The 22,169-nt window shown below is 41.5% G+C and overlaps 1 protein-coding gene across 1 annotated transcript in view; it reads right to left on the bottom strand.

The window, feature by feature from the left end:
• The window catches only part of LOC126246320 (uncharacterized), a 317,353-nt gene that overhangs the window by 138,718 nt on the left and 156,466 nt on the right, over positions 1 to 22,169 (bottom strand). The gene's annotated exons all lie outside the window — the stretch shown is intronic.

Raw genomic sequence — 22,169 nt, forward strand, 5'->3', positions numbered from 1 at the left:
TTCTTCGGTTTGTTTGGCAGTCTTCTGTTGGTAAACCGAATGAGGAACATAACATGAATCTTTTACCAATAACTTCCAGTTATAGGGCACATGTCCTGTAGACACTCGATATGAGTATGTTAATTCAACGGTTCCCACTGCCTTTGCATCCTCATACCGTTGATCATTGTTGATTCTTCAGACTTTTAGAGCCACTTTCTCAAACAGAGGGTGAGAGTTGCAGTGAATCTCTGGCAGCTTCTCTGTGTCCCTTGACACGGCCATTGGCAGAATGAGGATGAATCGTTACACTGAAAGACTTCGGTGGCTACTCCTGACGATAGTCAAAATTTGAGCAATGGCTGCGATCTAGCTCGGGATCCTCGATTTCCTGAACGGCAGTGCATGACGACACACCTAGAAACTCAGAGAAACATATTTCACTCACAATAGATGTTGCCTTAGTAATACTAATCAAACCACATATTAAAATCGTACCTCATTCTGCAATCGTAACCATGTTCAACGGAATGAAAGATGGGTTAAACTTGAACTGCGTACTTCGTCTAAGGTTTCCGTAGGCAGATCCAGACGGTCAACAGACTGCTGAACAAAGGAAGAAGTTCCAAAGGAAGCACAGCGTGCCATGGAGATCCTGACTATAAAACGTTCGAGAACTCAAATTTAAAATACAAATCAAGAACCATAACTGCTCCAACTTATACTTCGCAGAACGGGTAAGAAAGTGATAATTTCGGATTTGTTCGGTGTCATACTAACAATCTGTTCCTAGAGCAACTCCAAATGGAACATGAAAGGAGGGTCGAGAGAAATTCAGATGCGCAAAGTATCTTCTGCGAGATACCGCATAATGGATTACAAGCTATAGATGCTAACGTTCATTCGAGGCGAGTATTAATATTTATCCACACGCGTGTTCGGCGACTACAGAGGCTACTGCGTAACGAAAACGCATAGCGAGGTGACATGCCTTTAAATGTAGGTTCGTACCACTCTATTCCAGTCCGTAACTTTCTCTAGAGTGGACCGTGAGACAGAGATCAATAACTAGGATCGATCGGATACTAGGATCCAATAACGAAGCCTTATACTTACTAATTTTTCTTTCATTAAGTGTTATTCAACTAATGAAGTAAATATTGCCGCACCTGCACAGCTCCGAATGGGTATGGGTATCGAGTCAAGTGGAGCAGAAAATGAAAGACTAAGCCTGACTAAACTAACCGAATTAAAACTTTCTGTCAAATGCCAGTAAAACAATAAGTAAAATAATGGCATATTGTTGTACATCTATGAAATTAAAATCTGATGCTGGACAACGTTCATTACAGTGTTTATCCAATATGCGTACTGCGACCTTCTTCACTTGATATCCATAGTGGTCTAAACGTTGTAACTCAAGCCTGTCATAACATTCGACGACGAACTTCATGATGTTCTTGCGACGACGCACTGTAACTTCCATCTGACCTCATGCACGTTTAATCAGGTTCCTGTCGGCGGATTCCTGCTCCCTGGAGGAAGCCGTTTACGAGTTGGGCCTACACGTATATCGCAGTAAGACAAACCCATCGCCGGTGATGTCGTCCCAAAAATGATATACGGTCCACTTGAACGAATCGTGTGGCTGCATTCCTGAGGCAAGAGGTTGTATCGAACTGGCTCTGTTTCCTTTCATGACGGGCATCCGACATCACAAAAATCCTGCACTAGTCCGTGACGAAAACAAAATGACAATGAGTCAGATTCCATTCCAAGTGATTCTTTACCCTCCCTCTCTCCAGAGAGAAGGTTTGCGATGTTATTCGTAATGGACATCCAGAGGCCCAATTAATCGTTTGCATACAGTCTAGGTCCACTTAGCGCTCCCACTTTCCTCCGAAGAGGTAGCACGCAATTGTGTTGCATTCTTCTGGTGGTTCCTATTAACCTCAATTATTAGCTGTTAGCGGTCATTAGCAAGAGCTATCGACCGCGGACGAGCACATTTGACGTCTCGCGGAATGTTCAAGCGAAGTCGCTTAGCGGTGTGTGAAATCGGTGGACAACTTTCCGTGCTGAGAACCTTTCTTGCACTCCCACGGTCTATTCTTGGAACTAATCTTCGAGCATGTTGACAGGGACGTGCACACAGGCCGCAATGTCCCGTATACGGCTGGATATTCTATGCAGCCTGATGAATTACAATGCAGATTAATTTCCTTCTTAACACAGGCACCTGTAAGTAGCAGCTCTATTTGTCTTACATTGGGGTGGGGATTGTTTCAGGGAAGAGATCAAACTGCGAGGTCTTCGGTTTCATCGAATTAGGGAAGGAAGGGGAAGGACATCGGTCGTGCCCTTTCAAAGGAACCATCCCGGCATTTGCCTGGAGCGATTTAGGGAAATCACGGAAAACCTAAATGAGGATGGCCGAACGCCGGACTGAATCGTCGTCCTCCCGAATTCGAGTCCAGTGTGCTACCCACTGCGCCACCTCGCTCGGTCTTACATTAAGAGAGGTTAAACAATGGTGTTTTCTATTTAAGAAACACGAACTGCAGAAGTCATGAGGAGCGGAACAAACAGCTTTCTAGCAGTATGCAGGGTGTGAGCAAAAATCTGTAAATGCCACAAACGCAGCGTATTACCTACCTTTCCTAATGCTGTGTAGAAAACCGTCGGCATTCAAAACTGATTCTGATCATCTGATAATGGACAAATACAGATCCTGAATGGTTTTCAGGTGAATGTTGTACCAGCCTTTCTGCAGGTTATGATGATGGAGGTGGATGGCGATCACGCATCTTTTGCTCCAAAATAAACAGCACAGGCTGAATAATACTGAGATCTAGAGACTGTAATGGCCAGGGAAGATGCGAGAACTCGTCCTTGTGCTCACAAAACCAGTCCTGGACGATGCAAGCTGTGTGAAAAGTGGCCCTCTCGTCATTGAACACAGCATTACCAAAGGGGAACAGGCACTGTAAAATGGGATGGACTTGAACTGCCAAAATTACAAGGTCGCCTTACTGCCAAGAATTATGTGACAGAGACCCATGGAGTCCGTGGAATACCACGATGTGGCTGCCGAAATAATCAGGGAACCCCCGCCTTATTTCACACTTGGGACATAAACTCGGTCAGAAGTTGTAAATAGTGTGCAACAAAATTCAACTGACCATATGATTTTCTTTCATCACTCCATCGTCCAGGCTTAATAGCTTCGGCAGCACATTTTCCTGTTACGGGCATTTACCTCAGTGATGTATGGTTTAGGAATTTCAGCTTGCCTTGAAATTCCCTGCTTATGGAGCTTCCAATTCCCTGCTTATGGAGCTTCCTTCTTGTTCTGTTGGTGCTAATATGGTTCACTAGTCCTACATTCAGCTCTGCAATGATTTTTGCTGCTGTCATTCTTTTATTTTTAATCACAATCCTCTTCTGTGACAGCTCGTCACAATCACTCAGTTCACACTTTCGCCCACGTTATCACATCGTGGATAATGTTTTCCCGTTTTCCTTGTATGCGGTATAGATGCTTCGATACGGTGTATCTTGAAACATTTGGGCTACTTTCGTTACCGGAAGCTACCATCATACGAGCATCAGCAATTCGACCATGTTCGAATTCACTTAGCTCGGACATAATGTAGATCTACTCACAACTACACAGAGCACTAGAATTGGAAGGAAAATCAGCATTGGCCGTATTTTGTTGTTTTATTGTCAGCAAATCGATTCTCGGTCACTTAGTGACTATCCTCAGTGCTATAATATACAATTAAAATTGGTAGGCACTGGTATCAAGCTATAAGCACAACTTTAGAACACTGTTCTGACCGCGACTAATGTTTGCCACGTGTTGAGGTCCTTGGAAAGTTGCTGAGTAGTCAGACACAGTAGCTCAACTCGCAATTTTGGCTATCGTCTGCATTTATGTTCAACCATGCCTTTCTCGTGCTTTTTCCATATATTTCTGCTACCCCTGTGTAAGGTATTAATTTCCTCTCAACTTAAATTTTGTTACATCGCAATAATAATCTGCACTCATACCGGTAATCCGGCACAGTGGTTTTAAACACAAACTAATTTACTTTTTAGCGGAGCTTAAAATGTAGTACCTTTAATTCTACCATCTACATCTGCATTTATACTCCGCAAGCCACCCAACGGCGTGTGACGGAGGGCACTTTACGTGCCACTTTCATTACCTCCCTTTCCTTTTCCAGTCGCGTATGGTTCGCGGGAAGAACGACTGCCGGAAAGCCTCCGTGCGCGCTCGAATCTCTCTAATTTTACATTCGTGATCTCCTCGGGAGGTATAAGTAGGGGGAAGCAATATATTCGATACCTCTTCCAGAAACGCACTCTCTCGAAACCGGGACAGAAAGCTACACCGCGATGCAGAGCGCCTCTCTTGCAGAGTCTGCCAATTGAGTTTGCTAAACATCTCCGTAATGCTATCACGCTTACCATATAACCCTTCGACGAAACGAGTCGCTCTTCTTTGGATCTTCTCTACCTCCTTTGTCAACCCGACCTGCTACGGATCCCACACTGATGAGCAATACTCAAGTATAGGTCGAACAAGTGTTTTGTAAGCCACCTCCTTTGTTGACGGACTACATTTTCGGAGGACTCTCCCAATGAATCTCAACCTGGCACCCGCCTTACCAACAATTAATTTTATATGATCATTCCAATTCAAATCGTTCCGTACGCATACTCCCAGATATTTTACAGAAGTAACTTATCCCAGTGTTTGTTCTGCTATCATATAATCATACAATAAAGGATCCTTCTATCTATGTATTCGCAATATTTGTCTATGTTAAGGGTCAGTTGCCACTCGCTGCAACAAGTGCCTATCCGCTGCAGATCGTCCCCCATTTCGCTGCAATTTTCTAATGCTGCAACTTCTCTGTATACTACAGCGTTATCCGCGAAAAGCCGCATGGAACTTCCGACACTATCAACTAGGTCAAAAAAATGGCTCTGAGCACTATGGGACTCAACTGCTGAGGTCATAAGTCCCCTAGAACTTAGAACTACTTAAACCTAACTAACCTAAGGACAACACACACACATCCATGCCCGAGGCAGGATTCGAACCTGCGACCGTAGCGGTCGCGCGGTTCCGGACTGTAGCGCCAGAACGGCTCGGCTACCAGCGGCCGGCTACTAGGTCATTTATATAAATTGTGAAAAGCAATGATCCCAAAATCCTTGCTGTAGATGGAGCATAAGAAAAGACTGCAATTTGAAACAGCTATTTACCTATATCTTATCAGGTTCTCAACAGTCCGCTTGAGAGGATTGCCTGTCTATTTACAGAGTATTAAGATTGTCTAAAAATAGCGATGTTATATTGGAAAACTGACCGCTTATTTCAGAAACACGGGACACGGTAGATTGGTGACGGTCGCCTCTGCAATTTGGCCTCATTGAGGTAGCCAGCTTCACGGCGATACGGTCCTTCAAGCTTTGTTCGGGCCTGCTGCGTGACTGAGGGCCGTATCGACGCCGTCAGTACGATAGGTCGCCAGCATACCGCCCTGAACTAGAGGCACCGCGCAACGGCGGAATGCGCACGTCTTTACGATGTCAGTTACCCCAGTTCTAAGAAATAATTCCTATACCAGTTCACGGCTCCTGCATTCTGAAAGACTTAAACCCGTGTTAGAACTCCTTCATTTTATATTCCACAAAAAGTAACGCCATAATATATTCTTCGGCGAAAAGGATACTTTCACACTTCAGATCTGATTAAATATTTCGGTTTAAAATGTTCAGTTTGGTCAATGAGAATGCTACGCCGATCACATTCTGCTGCGGCAGTTTGAACGTTATGGTTATTATGGTTACCATCCTCATACGAAGTCTAAAGTACGACGGCCGTTGTGGCCGAGCGGTTCTAGGCGCTTCAGTCTGGAACCGCGAGACCGCTACGGTGGAAGGTTCGAATCCTGCCTCGGGCATGGATGTGTGTGATGTCCTTAGGTTAGTTAGGTTTAAGTACTAAGTTCTAGGGGAGTGATGACCTCAGATGTTAAGTCCCATAGTGCCCAGAGCCATTTGAACGATTTTTTTTTTTTTTGAAACACAGAGCCATTGGAAAAAGTGGAAAAGAGAAGAGTGGAACGACGAGAATGTTATCTACTACAACGTTTCAGTGAAGCATGATGCAAAATAGGATCGGAAACATATGGTACCTTTTCCTGAATAACGACAACGTATAAATACAAAAGACGTAGTAATTTGACGTTATTTAGAATGGATTGCTCTAATTTTCGATCAGTGATCTCCCGCATAGAGACACATTTTCTGCCTCATTGGACCGGCGGACATTATTATGCCCAGTGAGATGGGAATCATCTTGACCTGCATATAATTCTTTGCTCGGAGGCAGGTTCTATCTGTACGTGATAGTAACAGTTCTTGTCTGTGGGAGTGGAGGCTGGTACAGTGTTCACCTCGTAACGCTATGAGCTATATGACTAGACGTGCGCTCAACTAGCTGTAACAGCACAATCGAAAAATGCAATAATGCAGAATCGTAAACTATTCTAAAATTTATTGGTTAATCTGGAAGCTGTTTTTGGTTGTCTCCTTCCTGCTTCCCACGTCCTTAAACAGCTCTGGGAATAATTAGGGCCGATATATCCTCCGATGACCATCTGAATCAGAACATAACAGAATTGCTTTCACTTCTACTAGCAGATCTGTATGCTGCAAACGATAACGATAACTATTCGTCATTGTGTTAGCAACACCGCTATGAATTTCGTCAAGACTTTATCACATGCGCTACGGAAGTACAGTTTCCTCTCCCAATTGTATTGCAGAACCCTGTATCTGTACTGCGGTTCTCATCGACCCTCGACCTTCCCTTCTACTGAAAACTTGCGCATCAACCTAATATTGGGCCGACCCATTTTTGAACACGACATATGTATTGAAACTTGCCTTTACTTTAAAAGAATAACAAGAGACGAAAGTGGAGAAAGGACTGGTGTTTGTAAGTTGAAGCAATGTTTTTCCCTACTCCTGCTATAGTAATGGTAGCAGTATTTATTTTACTCGGATATCAAACTTCCACAATCAGGCACAATGTTCAAAGAATATAAAGGGAACAATAAGACTGGAACACAAGGAACGAAATGCTCGGATTAAAAAGTATCTAAGAAAGAGGTGTCGTCTTTCGCCCCTACTGTTCAGTCTATACATCGAACAAGCACGGATATAAAATAAAGAATGAATAGTGGGATTAAAACTCAGAGTGGGAAGATATCAGTGATAAGACTCTTTGAAGACCGATCATAGAAATCTAAATCTTTGACCTTGTGGATATACACAGAAGTCGTTAGTCAGAGAAGTCAGATAGGTTTAGTAGCGGGTCTAATAGTGGATCACGTGTTTTGGAGAAACAGTTGGCTTTCAGCGGGAACGCTTGTCGGAGAGAAAGCGTCTCACTAGAGAAAATACGATCCGTACTTGCAGAGACTGGTAGAGCTCATACTGGTCGGTTGATGCTGGTTCGGCTAATGGTGACTATTGGGTCATAGACTGTTGGTATCAAGAGAATAGTTTGATGTATACAACGTTTTTCCGTTTCTTCTTTGCTAAATTTGCTTCAGTTATGCTTCATCATCATTGCTGATATTAGCGAGTGCAATTTATTCTGTTTGAACGCAGCTTTCCTTATCTCGTGAGTGCAATTTCTTTTGAAGTTCAAATACGTGGTGCCAGGCAAACATTTTTCTGTCGAGTGATATCAAATAGCATCCCGAAAATCGTTCCAAGGCGGGTTCAAACAATACGTCTTATCTCAAATAACAAATCATTAATTTCGCTTCATATTTCTGCCAAGTTAAATGTGTTAACTTCTTCTACATCTTGGGTTTTGCACTTACCGTCAATAACCAAATGTCATAGTCTTTTGCAGAGATGGAACATACCAATGCTTTTACATAGAGAAGTACCTCTGCATGCATCAGATATGACAGAAAATAACAATGTCTTAAAGTGGATAGAAGGAAGCGATTTTCATAATCGTTCCCATGTAACACGAGGTCTGTGTGTATAATGCGACTATAGAAGCTTAACCACTCAAGATGTAACAGCACTCAGATCCGATAAACGAAATAGTTTAATTATTATCGATCGGGCTCACTATATAAATAATGTAATGATTTTTTTTCCCAAAATAATAACATTACGGAAATACAACATAATCATTCGAACCAAAATGGCCGTAGGAACTGTAATGTAATTCTCACACACCAAGAAAAGAAGAATACATTATCATGAATCCACACAAACATCCCTACTACATGCTCAGCCAAAAATACATAAATACAAATCCCAATCTGTCCCATTACAACCTGCATAGATAGCCAAACGTACCTTTTAAGTAAAAACCCTCATTTACACTCAAGAAAAAGTACATCATAAAAGACACATACCTTAAACCATACACATCCCAAATACTGCGAAGTTAATCTCAGTCCTTATTACAAGCCTAAAAACCAAATTTCAGTTATGGAAAACACAGATATCATACAAAGAACATTCTTCAATGAAGAAGAACATCCATCATAGTCATCCATGAATTCATAGACTTTCCAAACCTCATGCTCTCTCAAAAATTATTTTGAATTTAATAAAAAAAACCGCACTCAAGCAGATGGGATTGCAATGGACAACAGTGTATCAGGAACGACTGCAGACATATTCATCAATACAATAAATTTTTTTTAGTTCAAACAGTCAATCAACTGGAAAAATCAGATGTTACTGAAGATCTATAGGCGATACACTATTGCTAGTAAATGGTAAGTATGGTTACATCCAAGAAGTACACCAAAAATTTAGATACTTACATCCAAAAACAAACTGTACCATTGAAAATGGAACCATTGGCTCTATAAATTCTCTTCACTTGAAAATAAATTAAATAAACAACAAACGTAGATTAGAAGTACACGGAAAATCAGCCACTACAGACCACATCATTAACAAAAATCACTGTCGTCCTAATGCACTTAAATATGTACGTTTCAAAGCAATTATCAGCAGAATTGCAATTTTGCCCCTAGAGCAACATGTAACACACTAAAAAACAAACACTTCAATACAGGTCACAGAAAAATAATTTCCACCCAAATATAGAGCTCAGAATTTACAACCAACCAACAAACAAAACTTGCAATAGAAACGATATGTAAGATTATAATACCGAAAAAAGAACCTACAACTAAAACAAAAGTAACATGCGTGCCAACGGATTATCTGGGCCAAGATCTAATAAAATCGGTAATTTTTATACAGAAGACTGTGGATTACTATGTTATGAAGGTCATGCCCAGAAGAGGATGGGCACCAGGTTGAGGTAGTTGAAACTAACTTTGAGAGACAAGAACTTCCTGATATTAAAACCATAAGAGACAGGCTGAGAGACAAAATGATTGATGAACTACAGCAGTATTATGGGATGGCCGTTAGAAATAATACTGAGGATTTGCTGAGAATGACGCAGGCAGTTCAACTAATGGAAAAACCAGAACACCACCTTTCCCCTCCTGGACCTGATTCATGGTGCAATTACCGCATTGCCCAGTAGTCAAACAGTTCATACAGCCATAAGCATTCCATCCCAGCAGTAGTCATGGATACCATAGAACCTATTTAGAGAGACCTGGCAAATCTTGAATTACTGAAGAAGTGTCTGCATGGTCAGATTCGTAATCCCAATGAGTCGTTCAATAATCTTATATGTACTCGCTTACCAAAAAAAAATGTTATTATGGGAATGAAGGCACTAAAGTGGGGGGGGGGGGGTCAGTGATGCTGTTATTGCTTTTAATGATGACAACATTGGTAGGATGAAAGTGCTACAGCATATTGGAATTAATCCTGGAGCAAACTGCATCAGATAACTTGAACGGATGGACAACGTTCGCATTGATAAAGCAGAGTATGCAGCACAGTTGGCCACTAAGGAGTCCAGAAAGAAGAAAAGAAGAAAAAACCTGGAAAAAGATCAAGAGGAAGATATACAGTATGGTGCAGGGTGCTTCCGAGTGACTAAAAATAAAAAATGAAGCATATATTAAGTGAGTTACAGTCTTTGGAAACTTTAAAAGCTGTTCCTGAAAATTTTCATTGTCTGTTGCATTTTTCCCTAAATCTCAAAAACCACTTGGAGTAGAGTATTGTAATTTTCAGGGAGTAATCCGCCCCGATAGCTGAGTGGTCTGCGCGACGGACTGTCATGCCAAGCGGCCCAGGTTCGATTACCGGCTGGGTCGGAGATTTTCTCCACTAAGGGACTGGGTGTTATGTTGTCCTAATCATTATCATCTCATCCCCATCGACACGCAAGTCGCCAAGGTGGCGTTGAAACAAAACAAGCGCTGTATCGTGTGTGAGATACAGAGGCGAGCGCCACGTCACCTTCACGCGTAGCCCACAAGTATTGCACCACAATGAAGTATAAAATTAAAAGTTAAAATTTACATTTAAAACTTTGTTAACACATAGTTTATTGTAATAATGTTTGAAATATCAAGTTTTTATGTACCTAGAATTGATAGTTTCCGTAAATATCCGCTTTAAGAAAAAAAAATTAGTGGCGCTAAATAATGAATCTAGAAAGCCAGATCTGGTCAGAATGTGCCTATGGAGCTCATAAATAACTCGTGTAAGTTTCAAATCTAAAGAACGTAAACTACACCCGGAATCCACGTTTTTAAGAAAAATGGAAGGCGCTAAAAACTGGACTTAGAACGTAAAAATTGGTTTTATAATTCAGTTTACCCTAAAAATCATAACTAAGAGACCACGTCAAGCTACCTCTTATAGTTTTTGAATAATTTAATAAAAACTAGATTTGTAGCTAAAATATACCCAACTGTAGTAGATTAAGTACCTGTAATTTTATTGGTAGAGAATTTAGGTAACAGCAAATGGTAAAACCTACTAAATAATAGAGCTACATCAAATTTTAATAATAATAATATTCAGTACAAGTTCTAGTAAAGGTATGTTTCAGAGGTAATGATCTACTACCGTTGGTTGCACTATAAAACTTCTAGAAGGCAAAGATTTTATTCAGAAGAGCTGAAACTTTTTCTGTGCTTTTAAACAATCTATCTAAATGCATGTAAAAATTAAGAAGATTCTGAATTAATTCATAACTATGTTATTGAAGATTATGTGTCCGAGAAAGCCGTCGTCCTGAGGCTGCTGCCGTGTGTTAAGGCAGTAGACAACAGATATTCCCTGGGTCGTCCGCTGCCGCACCTATATAAATACAGCGCTGAGAGGCAGTAGAGAGGTTCACTTTGCACTCAGCCACTGTAAGATCCACGTCTGTTAAACGTCGGATCGAGCTCTTCCTCGGATGACGTCTGAGACAGATTGTGACAAATCGCGTATTTGCTGTAAGAACGGATAGTGAACTCGCGAGGACTGTACACCGTCGTGTAGCGCTTAGAATTCACCAAAGTATCTGTTAGTATGCCGTCCGTGATAATTGTAAATCCGCATGGCAAGTGTCGTCTATTATTCCCACTTGTGTGGCTAGCATTTATTTCAAACATTCATTTGAGTATTATTAGTCAGGGCGAAAGACAATCTCGTAGGAATGTTCCGTAGAGGAAGCCTCTGAACTGCTAGTTGTGCTATTTATGATATAAAGATTTACTGTCAATTAAACACAGTGAATTTCAAAGTGTTGTACGTGAGAGACTGGTCAATATATGTATGAACTAGAACTTTATACTTTCATTTAAAATCATAGTCCTGATCCCGCTAAGTAGAAGGAGAATAGAAATATTTCTTTCAGTGGGCTGGACTAGTATGCGGCCGTGCAGACTGGAAACTAAGGTCAGTATGTTTTCCTTCGCTTTCTGGCTGACCACAAAATTAGTTGCCAGGCTCGCATGAGAAAGACGGTGAACAAAACCAAACACAATCTTCCCATAAATTTTACCCGCCGTCCCACAGCGTCAACTCAAAGCACTTGCATCAGGCGACCGGCCTACCCCACGTGAGGCTCAAATGGCTCTGAGCACTATGGGACTTAACTGCTGTGGTCATCAGTCCCCTAGAACTTAGAACGACTTAAACCTAACTAACCTAAGGACATCACACACATCCATGCCCGAGGCTGGATTCGAACCTGCGACCGTAGCAGTCGCGCGGTTCCGGACTGCGCGCCTAGAACCGCGAGACCACCGCGGCCGGCACCCCACGTGAGGCCTTAGCCATATGACATTTCATCCCATTTCATTTCACTGAGTAATAAAATACATATTCTGAGTCTACTGAACTAAAAGAAGAACATAATGTTATGTATAATTAAAATTATTTAGGATAACGCACTAAAAAGTATACTAGATTTTAACCGTCTAATTAAAAAATTATATTTCCGAAAGCAGTGGCTGAAATGCCATTATTGTAGTTCAGTCGACTCAGAACATACAGTTTAACGTCCTGTGAAAGTTTCATGTCAATGGCTACAGTGGTTCCTGAAATACGGGGAAGCCAAGTCACTAAATTTGTCTTTGTCCCGATAGCGCGTTTTGAATTTTTACAAATGCATTGACTGAGTTGTTAGCGACTCACTACTTTTCGAAATACTATCCTTTCATTCCGCTCGGATAATGTTTATCTGAGGTATGACTTCATAAACATATACAGAACCCCTAAGATAGAAAGTCGGGGGTTCACTTTCCGTGCGTGCAAATCGCAACAACTGGGCGCACGTGTATCGATGTGAAGATCACAAAAACATTGTGTGGTGTCACCGCTAGACACCACACTTGCTAGGTGGTAGTTTAAATCGGCCGCGGTCCATTAGTACATGTCGGACCCGCGTGTCGCCACTGTGTGATCGTAGACCGAGCGCCACCACAAGGCAGGTCTCGAGAGACGTACTAGCACTCGCCCCAGTTGTACGACGACGTTGCTAGCGACAACACTGACGAAGCCTTTCTCTCATTTGCCGAGAGACAGAATAGCCTTCAGCTAAGTCCATGGCTACGACCTAGCAAGGCGCCATTTGTAACGTTGCATGTACCTCAAGATAGAGTCTCACTTGTATCCTCCAGAATGCTGTATACCAAAGGACAATATAAAAGTTAAGTGTTCTAGTAGCTACGTTCATTTCTTTATCACATTCATTACGAATCCTGTTCCAGACTTAACGCCAGACGGCGTGAGTTGACGCGTGCCCTTTCGGCCACTTCACTGTGGACTGGCTGCCTTAACAGTCCACTACACATTGACTGTTCTTCTTTAACAGAGACCGATGACAGTGGTATATTTATCCTCATTACGGTCGCGCGGTTCCAGACTGAAGCGCCTAGAACCGCTCGGCCACACCGGCCGGCAGCGCTTGACCGTCACGTCGACTAAATATTTGGGCGTAACATTGCAGAGTGATATGAAGTGTGACAAGCACGTAATGGCAGTTGTGGGGAAGGCGGGTAGTCGTCTTCGGTTCATTGGTAGAATTCTGTGAAGATGTGGTTCATCTAAAGGAGACAGCTTATAAAACACTAATACGACCTATTCTTGAGTACTGCTCGAGCGTTTGGGATCCCTATCAGATCGGAATGAGTGAGGACATAGAAGCAATTCAGAGGCTGGCTGCTAGACTTGTTACTGGTAGGTTTGATCATCACGCGAGTGTTACGGAAATGCTTCAGGAACTCGGGTGGGAGTCTCTGGAGGAAAGGAGGCGTTCTTTTCGTGAATCGCTACTGAGGAAATTTAGAGAACCAGCATTTGAGGCTGACTGCAGTACAGTTTTACTGCCGCCAACTTATATTTCGCGGAAAGACCACAAATGTAAGATAAGAGAGATTAGGGCTCGTACAGAGGCATATAGGCAGTCATTTTTCCCTCGTTCTGTTTGGGAGTGGAACAGGGAGAGAAGATGCTAGTTGTGGTACGAGCTACCCTCCGCCACGCACCGTATGGTGGATTGCGGAGTATGTATGTAGATGTACTTATCATAAGTATACATTTACTATTACTGTGTTCATTATCCTCGTTAACGTAAAAACAAGCAGTTTAACACATATTTTATATTGGAGAACTACGACAGTCTTTGCTTGAAGAGGTCGATGTTTGCAGTAGACCAGTATCGTCGGAAACATCGGACATCCAGGCAAGTAAGCTCTTTCTCTGTGTATCCTCAAAGGGCAACTGCAAGCACTACTGATAAAGCGGTGAGATTTAAACCCACAGCGCGTCGGGCAGCGGCCGTACGGATCGTAAGAACACAAGGACACGTACGGTAACCAAATCCGGGATTAATACCGTCACCGCGGTTGGCAACTGTTATTCAGCAGAGATTACGCTATTTCTGCTCAACACCTCTGATTAACGCGGGGAATCTCAAATAATATTAAAAGAGGTATCTCTGTTCCAGTAAAGCACCCACACAGTGTTAAATGTACTCGTATTTCATCCGCTTCTCTCGATACACCGTCGCTGTGGTTGGAAATGATGGCCAAAATCTCAAAATTTAAGGAATTCATCGCCTTTATGGAAGCACGATAACACTCTGTGACCAAATCACAGGACATCTGATGTAGGTGAAAGTGCTGTATGTGTTCGCTGTAACGGATTTTTACGGTACTGCTGGTCCACTCGACAAAATTAAAGCCACAGTGACAGCAAATGCCACATGATTTTAGAGGACACTAGTATCTGAGAAAGAGCGAAATGGGTACCGTCTTTGGGAGTGTTCCAGCTTCGTTTGGTCCATCCAGATTCACAGATTCACAGTTATACCGATTTGAAATGCGCTTCTGTTCTGGTTACTCTGCATTCACTATTGCGTTGCGGGCACTGCCGTCACTTATTACGAAATAACACTATTTCTTCACCGATTTCATGGTCACCTAATTCCCTTCTTATTCGTTCACTCCTCTTTGAACTCAAACTGCAAACAACCCGCTACGTTTTATAATACCTTCATTTAGTAACTATCAAGTCTCTTGACTGTAATTCCGGTCTTGATTTTCTTACAGCAGTAACGGGATTTCAGTTATTCGATATTATTGAAACTATTTTAATTCTCACATATTGTGATCCAAGATATGTCGTGTTATTCTCAGAAAATTTTTAAGACTACCGAGTTTAATATGGTGGCTGTAATGCAACAGAATTTTCGATCGCAGTGCTCTTTTTGCCGCCTGAATGATGTAAGATAAATACTTATTTTTGAAACGTAAGGGAAGAGTTTTCACCCATTTCAAATTTTTTTATGGTTAATGAGGGAGTCGGGACCGGAGCAACATATCCATGTATATTTGATTGAAGCAAGTACGTTTCTTTCTTTAAACGGAGCCGTATACGTTTTATAACTTTACTGGATAGCTCTTGAGAAGACAATTACAGTGATATAGCGTTTTTAAATGTTGTTGTTGAAACCTGTCGTAACAAAATTCGTGAAATGTCCTAGAACTTGAAAGGAGCCGGCATTATAGGAGCGAACACCGTCAAGCAGAGCTCTCTTGTTACGTTGTGTCAGAATGTCAACACATTTTCCTGTTTACAAGTTTGCACTATTATTATTATTATTATGTAGTATTCTGCTTAGTGGCAGGTCTGTGTCTTCGTACGGAGATTTACTGATGCCATTGCACACTGTCTTCAGCTTCTTAATTCAGTCTGCTGTATCTTTCATTTTGACCAGAAGTTGAGTTCTTCTTCTTCCTTGTCCTACTATTCCTTTAATTTCCCCTTCAGTGACTTCGTGTATGAGCAATCCGTGTCTGTGTCCGATCCAGTTGGCCTTCCTCTGAAGAACTGCATTCAGAATGTCTCTCTTCCTCCCTACTCTTATCAATACATAGATATTCGTCATCCGATCGGTCCACTTTATCTTCTCCATTCTCCTCCAGTACCACATTTCAAAATTTTGAAGGTATTTTTTCCCTTTTTCTCATGATCCACGTCTTTGCTCCGCACGGAGCAATGCTCCAGGGGTAGCACTTCACCAGTTTCTTCCATAACTCCAAGCTTAACTGGCTGGTCAGCAGATTCCTCTTTTTATTGAATGCAGTTTTGGCCATAGCGATTCTTGGTCAAATTTCACTGGTGCATTGGGCATCCTTTGTTACCACATTTCCCAAGTACCTGAACTGTTTCACGTCCTCCAGTTCTCGTGCAGGCCGCTTATATCTGCTTCAACATTAGTTGCGTGCAGACATGTACACCGATGAGGAGAAGTTGGATAAACTAGTTTTGTATGGTGAAGGTAAAAGAAATGCCGTAAAAACAGTACAGCGGTAATGGCTATCTATCTGGATCGCCAATGTCCCACGCGCCAGGCAATTGCACGAATTATTAAGATGCTAGTGCGGACAGCCTGCTTGAACATCAAAAAGAGGACAAGAAAGAAGACTGCACCTGACAAAGAACACGAAGAAGCTGTCCTCGCTACGACGCTAATAAAGCCGCACAGTGGTACGACACATGTTGCCGAGGAATGTGGAACCAGCCAGACGAGTATCATTTTCATCCAGTATCGACAGAATTTCCATACTTATCGTCTGTCACTATATCAGTGATTCGACAACCGTGATTTCAAATGTCGTTCAGAATTTTGTCGGTTTTGCTTTCAGCAATTGAGAGACGATCCTAAGTTTTTGCATTTGCTGTTAACCGAATAAGCAACGTTTACTAATCACGGTAATGTAAATTTGCATAACATACATTACTGGGCAGCCGAAAATCCACACCGACTTCGGCAGGTGCAACATCAACGGCAGTGGAGTTGCATCACAAATTACATTGTGGGGCCTTTACTTCATGTCAGGCATTCTAAATGGACGCTAGTAAGCACACTTTCTGACGAACATTCTGCCCGTTCTTCTAGAAAAGGTACCACTAGCTATTCGACGGTGTATGTGGCTGCGATACGACAGTTGTCCAGTTCACTCATCCCGTGTTGCAACGCAAATACTGCATGAGAACTTTGCCGGGCGTAGGAAAGGAAGAAATTCTAGTGTCAAATGGCCTGCGATGTCCCCCGAGTAGACTCCTCTTCATTTATTTCTTTGGGGAGTACGACGAAGCGTCAACTACGCCAGACGATATGTACCGTCGAATCGCCTGAGCATGCTCTACCATATCATCCACTATAATTACAATGCTCATCATTCTTTCCAACGGCGACTGCACATGTGACTTTGTCAATGGTCAACAGTTTGACAGCATGCTTAAATAAAGGACAAACCTATTTTTCTGGAAGACAAGACGTGTATTATGTGGTTTGGGTGACTACCTGATCATTGTTGTTAATTGTTTATTTCATTTACGTGTGTGCGAAATTGCATTGCAACACAAATAATTCGACAGCGTATACTGCACGTAGCTGGCAGCACTGTCGTTACATGCTTATGTTCGGCATGAAACGACGTTCCGTTAAGAAGAATATTTATTTTGCGGTGTACACGTCGTCACCAAAGTATTTTTAATAAAGTGTTTAGTTCAACGAATGTATCCCACATGATATACTTAAGAGCAGGGTAGGTAGAGACAGTTGTGTGACTGCATGTATTTTACCTCTAAGAAGCACACAGCCACGTATGTCAAAAGAGAGGTCAAATCTTCCTTCTAATATTTAGATATTTAATACAGTAGTTGATTTTTGCTGCGTATAAGACCTTTTTATATTTGAAGAATGCACAGTTATTTTTCTGTTTCAGCTAACGTAAATGTGGGAGAATATGGAACGGTTCTCCAAAGCCCTTTGTATACCCTAAATTGTAGCTATGTCGTAGTTCTACATATAACATTCGTAGGTGAACCTACATCTAGTTCACAATTTGGCTCAAGAGGAAATACAGCTTTATTCTCGTAGCGCATGTCTACCTTACGGTATACAACTACGCAGCCTTGTCCGAGACGCCTGCTTGGCAGTGTAAACATCACAAATGACGTAATCTCACATTCTATGACATTTCTCGGATTTTTTTTTTTCAGGTTTCAGCGTCAACATTAACAAAGACTATATTACTTTCATTCCCAAGAGCTATCGAATGCGGTTATAAAAAATATACGGTTACATTAAGAAAAGTACGTAATTCAATACTTCATTTGATACCAGCGCTAAAAACATTAACTAAAAGAGGAATACATGCCCCTCGACGCAATAACATATGCCGAAAACCGCGTTGCGATATGTGTCACCGTTCAGGTAATGAAACGTGTGTTACGTCTTACGTGACTCAATGAAATGTCGTGTCGCGTGGGCCTCTCGGGGGTGGGGGGTGGGGGGTAGACCTGATCGCCTGATGCTCGTCTTCTGAGGTGACACCACTTCCGCTACTTGCGCGTCTGTATACAGTCCTATCACGTTTAGTTTGGAAGCTACAACCCCTCAAAATTTCAGGGGCGGATATCGCACGCTTTACCTAACGCATCGCGCCTTCTAAAGGTGCTGTTAGACTGCCAACTGTCGCCGTACACGGCCGTATGTGCGACAGGTCGAACTACACAAACAAACGGGGTTTAGTGTGCCACGGTTACTGTTGTCGGATGAAGATGGCACACACGTACAATGAGTACATTGACATGTTGCTGATGCTCGGCGAACGCTGCCACGATGCCACTGAAGCAGCCATGGCGTATGCAGTGAGATATCCTAGCAAAAGAGCTCCGGCAACCATTACGTCCTTACGTGCCGAAAAGCGACTTCGCGAAACTGGCAGCTTGGGAAGGCCTCTTGAATGGCCCATACGATCGCCCGATTTAACACAAGTAGATTTCTTTTCTCGGAGATGTTATTATTATTAACAACAAAACTATATATATAAAAATGAGCATGTGCAATTGTAATTATTTACACTGTATGGACAATCAACGGCCCAGGCTGCTGAAGAATGTAGGAAGACTCGGTCCACTGGTGCACCACGTCGGATGCTTCATGCAGACTCCTGGTACCACCAGGAATCCGTCTGCTACGGTATGTATTTGCAATCTGCCTGAGTCTCTGAATATCATCAAAGACGCATGTACTGTCAGTGTAGATGACGCACTTCGTGCATGTTGTATTTGCACCTACCTTATCCTGCCAAGTACCTATTAAGCCGCCTAGTATGATGATAGGATACAACTTTAACATATGGGTTATAAATAGCTTCATAATCCGGGTTCTCGTGCTTTGCCACTCACGTTTCCATTCAGCGTCGCGGATGAACTCAATGAAGAGCATTTGGATCCCTCTTTCATATACCGGTATTCTGGATTTGAGGCGTTTTCTGAGGAGCGAGAGTAAATCTTCGTGAAGGGGAACTGATTCTTTTTAGGAACCTACTGGTAAATGTTGCAGAAAGCCGCCTTTTGACAGAGGTGAACGGTACAGATGTTAAATAGTACTAGTAGCCAGCATGTAGATGTAAATCTGGCTTTGTGCTACTGTTTCTCATAGCTGCAATCAAATGAACATAAAGTTTTCAACCTATTGAAACATTACAGCATATGATAGTGTTCATGTCTTCAAATGGTTCAAATGGCTCTGAGCACTATGGGACTTAACATCTATGGTCATAAGTCCCCTAGAACGTAGAACTACTTAAACCTAACTAACCTAAGGACATCACACAACACCCAGTCATCACGAGGCAGAGAAATGTTCATGTCTTCATTAAGTAAACTTCTTATTTACCGAAATCGCAAGGAAACATGCAGTGTTACTTGTTTCAGTCAGTTACACGGCCATATGCAGTTATGAAAGAATACAGAGGGCTAATGAGGATAATGGACAAGGGGCACTAAATTAGTAGTGTGTGTATAAGAAGAGAATTTGGGTCCGACGGGATGCTTCCTTGGGTAGCCTGTGCAGTTGCCCGGGATCGAACCCAGGGCCTTCTGCGTGTCAAGCAGACGTGATAACAGCTAAAAAAAAAGCATCTGCCTAACAATCAGCAGTCCCGGGTTCGAATCCCGCTCCGCCACAAATTTTCTACTTTTGCCACTGATTTCAGTCAATGCCACCTCGCAGCCAATATCTATAAATCCTATGAGTCTTTTACAAAACAATACAAATAATAAAAAATATGTAGTACCTTAAAAAGTAGATGTAAAGTACGTTCAATATTTTATACATGAAAATATGAAAGCAGCACAGACGGAGTCAGTGCATTGCGTACGTGATGAAGATTGAGAGTGCAATACGTCTACTATATGTAAATACTTTAAATGTAATGCCAGACATTACATGATACAGTAATATCTTTAAAATTACGAAACTGGAATACAATGCACTTTTGGTAGTTGTAGGTGATGGTTGTGTACGAATTGCATAGTTTACATGAGATCTTATGATGGTTGCCCATGTCATACGCTGTGATTGGATCCACAAAATGTAAGCTTTCCTCAAACCATTCTCTGTGGGTAGTTCAAGGTTAATAACCTGTCATATGAGTGATTTTTCTGGTAGATAAACAGTTTCCTGATTGGACAGGTTAGGTTTTACTGTTGCTGATAATATTTCTAACAGTACTTTACAGGAATTATATACAGGTTACAATCGTGGGAGATAGAATGATAACATTTATGGGTCATCAAGATATTTTCCTACTGTAAGATAGGCTATCAATCGAGTTTATTCCATATTTTCATAATTTTCAGCGAAGTGAGAAAGTTGGAGAAAATATCGGTTAGGTAAAATTTTGTAGCTGACCCGAAGTACTTCATCTGTTGGTGTGTAAAAATTTCGATGACAAATTATTCCGTCAGATGAACAGAACCATGAGTAATTTGAGCAGCTAGCACTTATCAGGCTGACTTTAACGATGGACACTGTTAACGTAGAGGTAATATCATCCAGCAGGGCTTAGATTATTTCCGATGAATATTTTTCCAGTATCTGCTGGCTCTCGCTTTTACTCGTCATTTTGTAAACAATATCGTTTCCTTCTTTTAACAGGTGAATGTTCCATGTAGTGCTGCAGTTACTTCTTCCTTCTTTCTTCATGCCACATTTCACGGACGATTATTAAGACTGCTAAATAACTTGAATTAATACTGGGATTTCTTTGTTTCTTAGTTTATGTCATATATCCTATGCTCCCTTAAGCGTATTTTATGACGCTATTATCAGATATCAGCCGTGAGTAGGGGAGAGCGTTGTACCTAGAGGACAATGCCTCTAGGAGCACCCGATGGTATTTGGTTGGCGCTTCAGTCTGGTGACAGTGTAGAATCCCATGAAAGAAAGCACACTACAGACCCTCATAAGCACTATCCGCCACTTTTTACAGTTTTTTTTTAGTTGGACTCGAAGCTCCGTTTTGTGCAGCATCTATAATAATTACAAGTCTACTTATTTAATTTTTGTATAATATATTAAAGCTGTTTGGAACATATTGTAAATTTTTCAAGTACAGAATTTTGTGGTGAGTAAACTGCTATGTAATTTTAGAACTGTTACTTGAAAAGGGACTGAGTAACTTTAAGTCTAATGAATCTACATAAACTTGTTGTTTCCGTCGATGCCATTTACAGTCTCGGTACAGCTTAACCTAAAATGTTCACATTTAAAGTCATACGATGTTAAGTAACATAAGAATGTACGAACTAACGGGGCCGCTGGAGTTAGTACTGTCCCACATTTAACTTATTTAATAAAGAAATCTATATTCATAACGGCGGTTTAGCAGTAGATAGTAGCCTTAGATGGCCTGCTTGCTGACGTCTATATTAATGATCTATAAACCAGATGCTTTAAAGCAAACTAAATACTAAAATAGAAAATCTTCTTTAATAGTTAAGTTAACGGCACCTTGATAACAGTGAAATAGAAAGCTTGTCTGAGAAAATTAACAGTATAAATCGCAAAATACAGTTTACAATTGAACATCAAACACACGATGGAATTCATTTTCTAGACTTAAACACTAAATGCCATAACTAATACTCCAAAATTACAGAAAAACTATCACATCACATGTCAAAAATAACACAGTGTGGCACCAAAATCAACACGAACTAGCTTTCTTGGGATCAGCAGCCAACTATGCAAACAAAATGAAAGCTGAACCAGCCATAAAATATAAATAAATATTTATCTTAAAAGAAAGTATATGAACCATCCACAGTTAACAAAATCAAAACAAAAGTCCTCAGAGGCAAAATACTACCAAATACATGGCTCTGCC

Source organism: Schistocerca nitens, chromosome 1 (genome assembly GCF_023898315.1).
Source record: "Schistocerca nitens isolate TAMUIC-IGC-003100 chromosome 1, iqSchNite1.1, whole genome shotgun sequence".
Lineage (NCBI taxonomy): Eukaryota > Metazoa > Arthropoda > Insecta > Orthoptera > Acrididae > Schistocerca > Schistocerca nitens.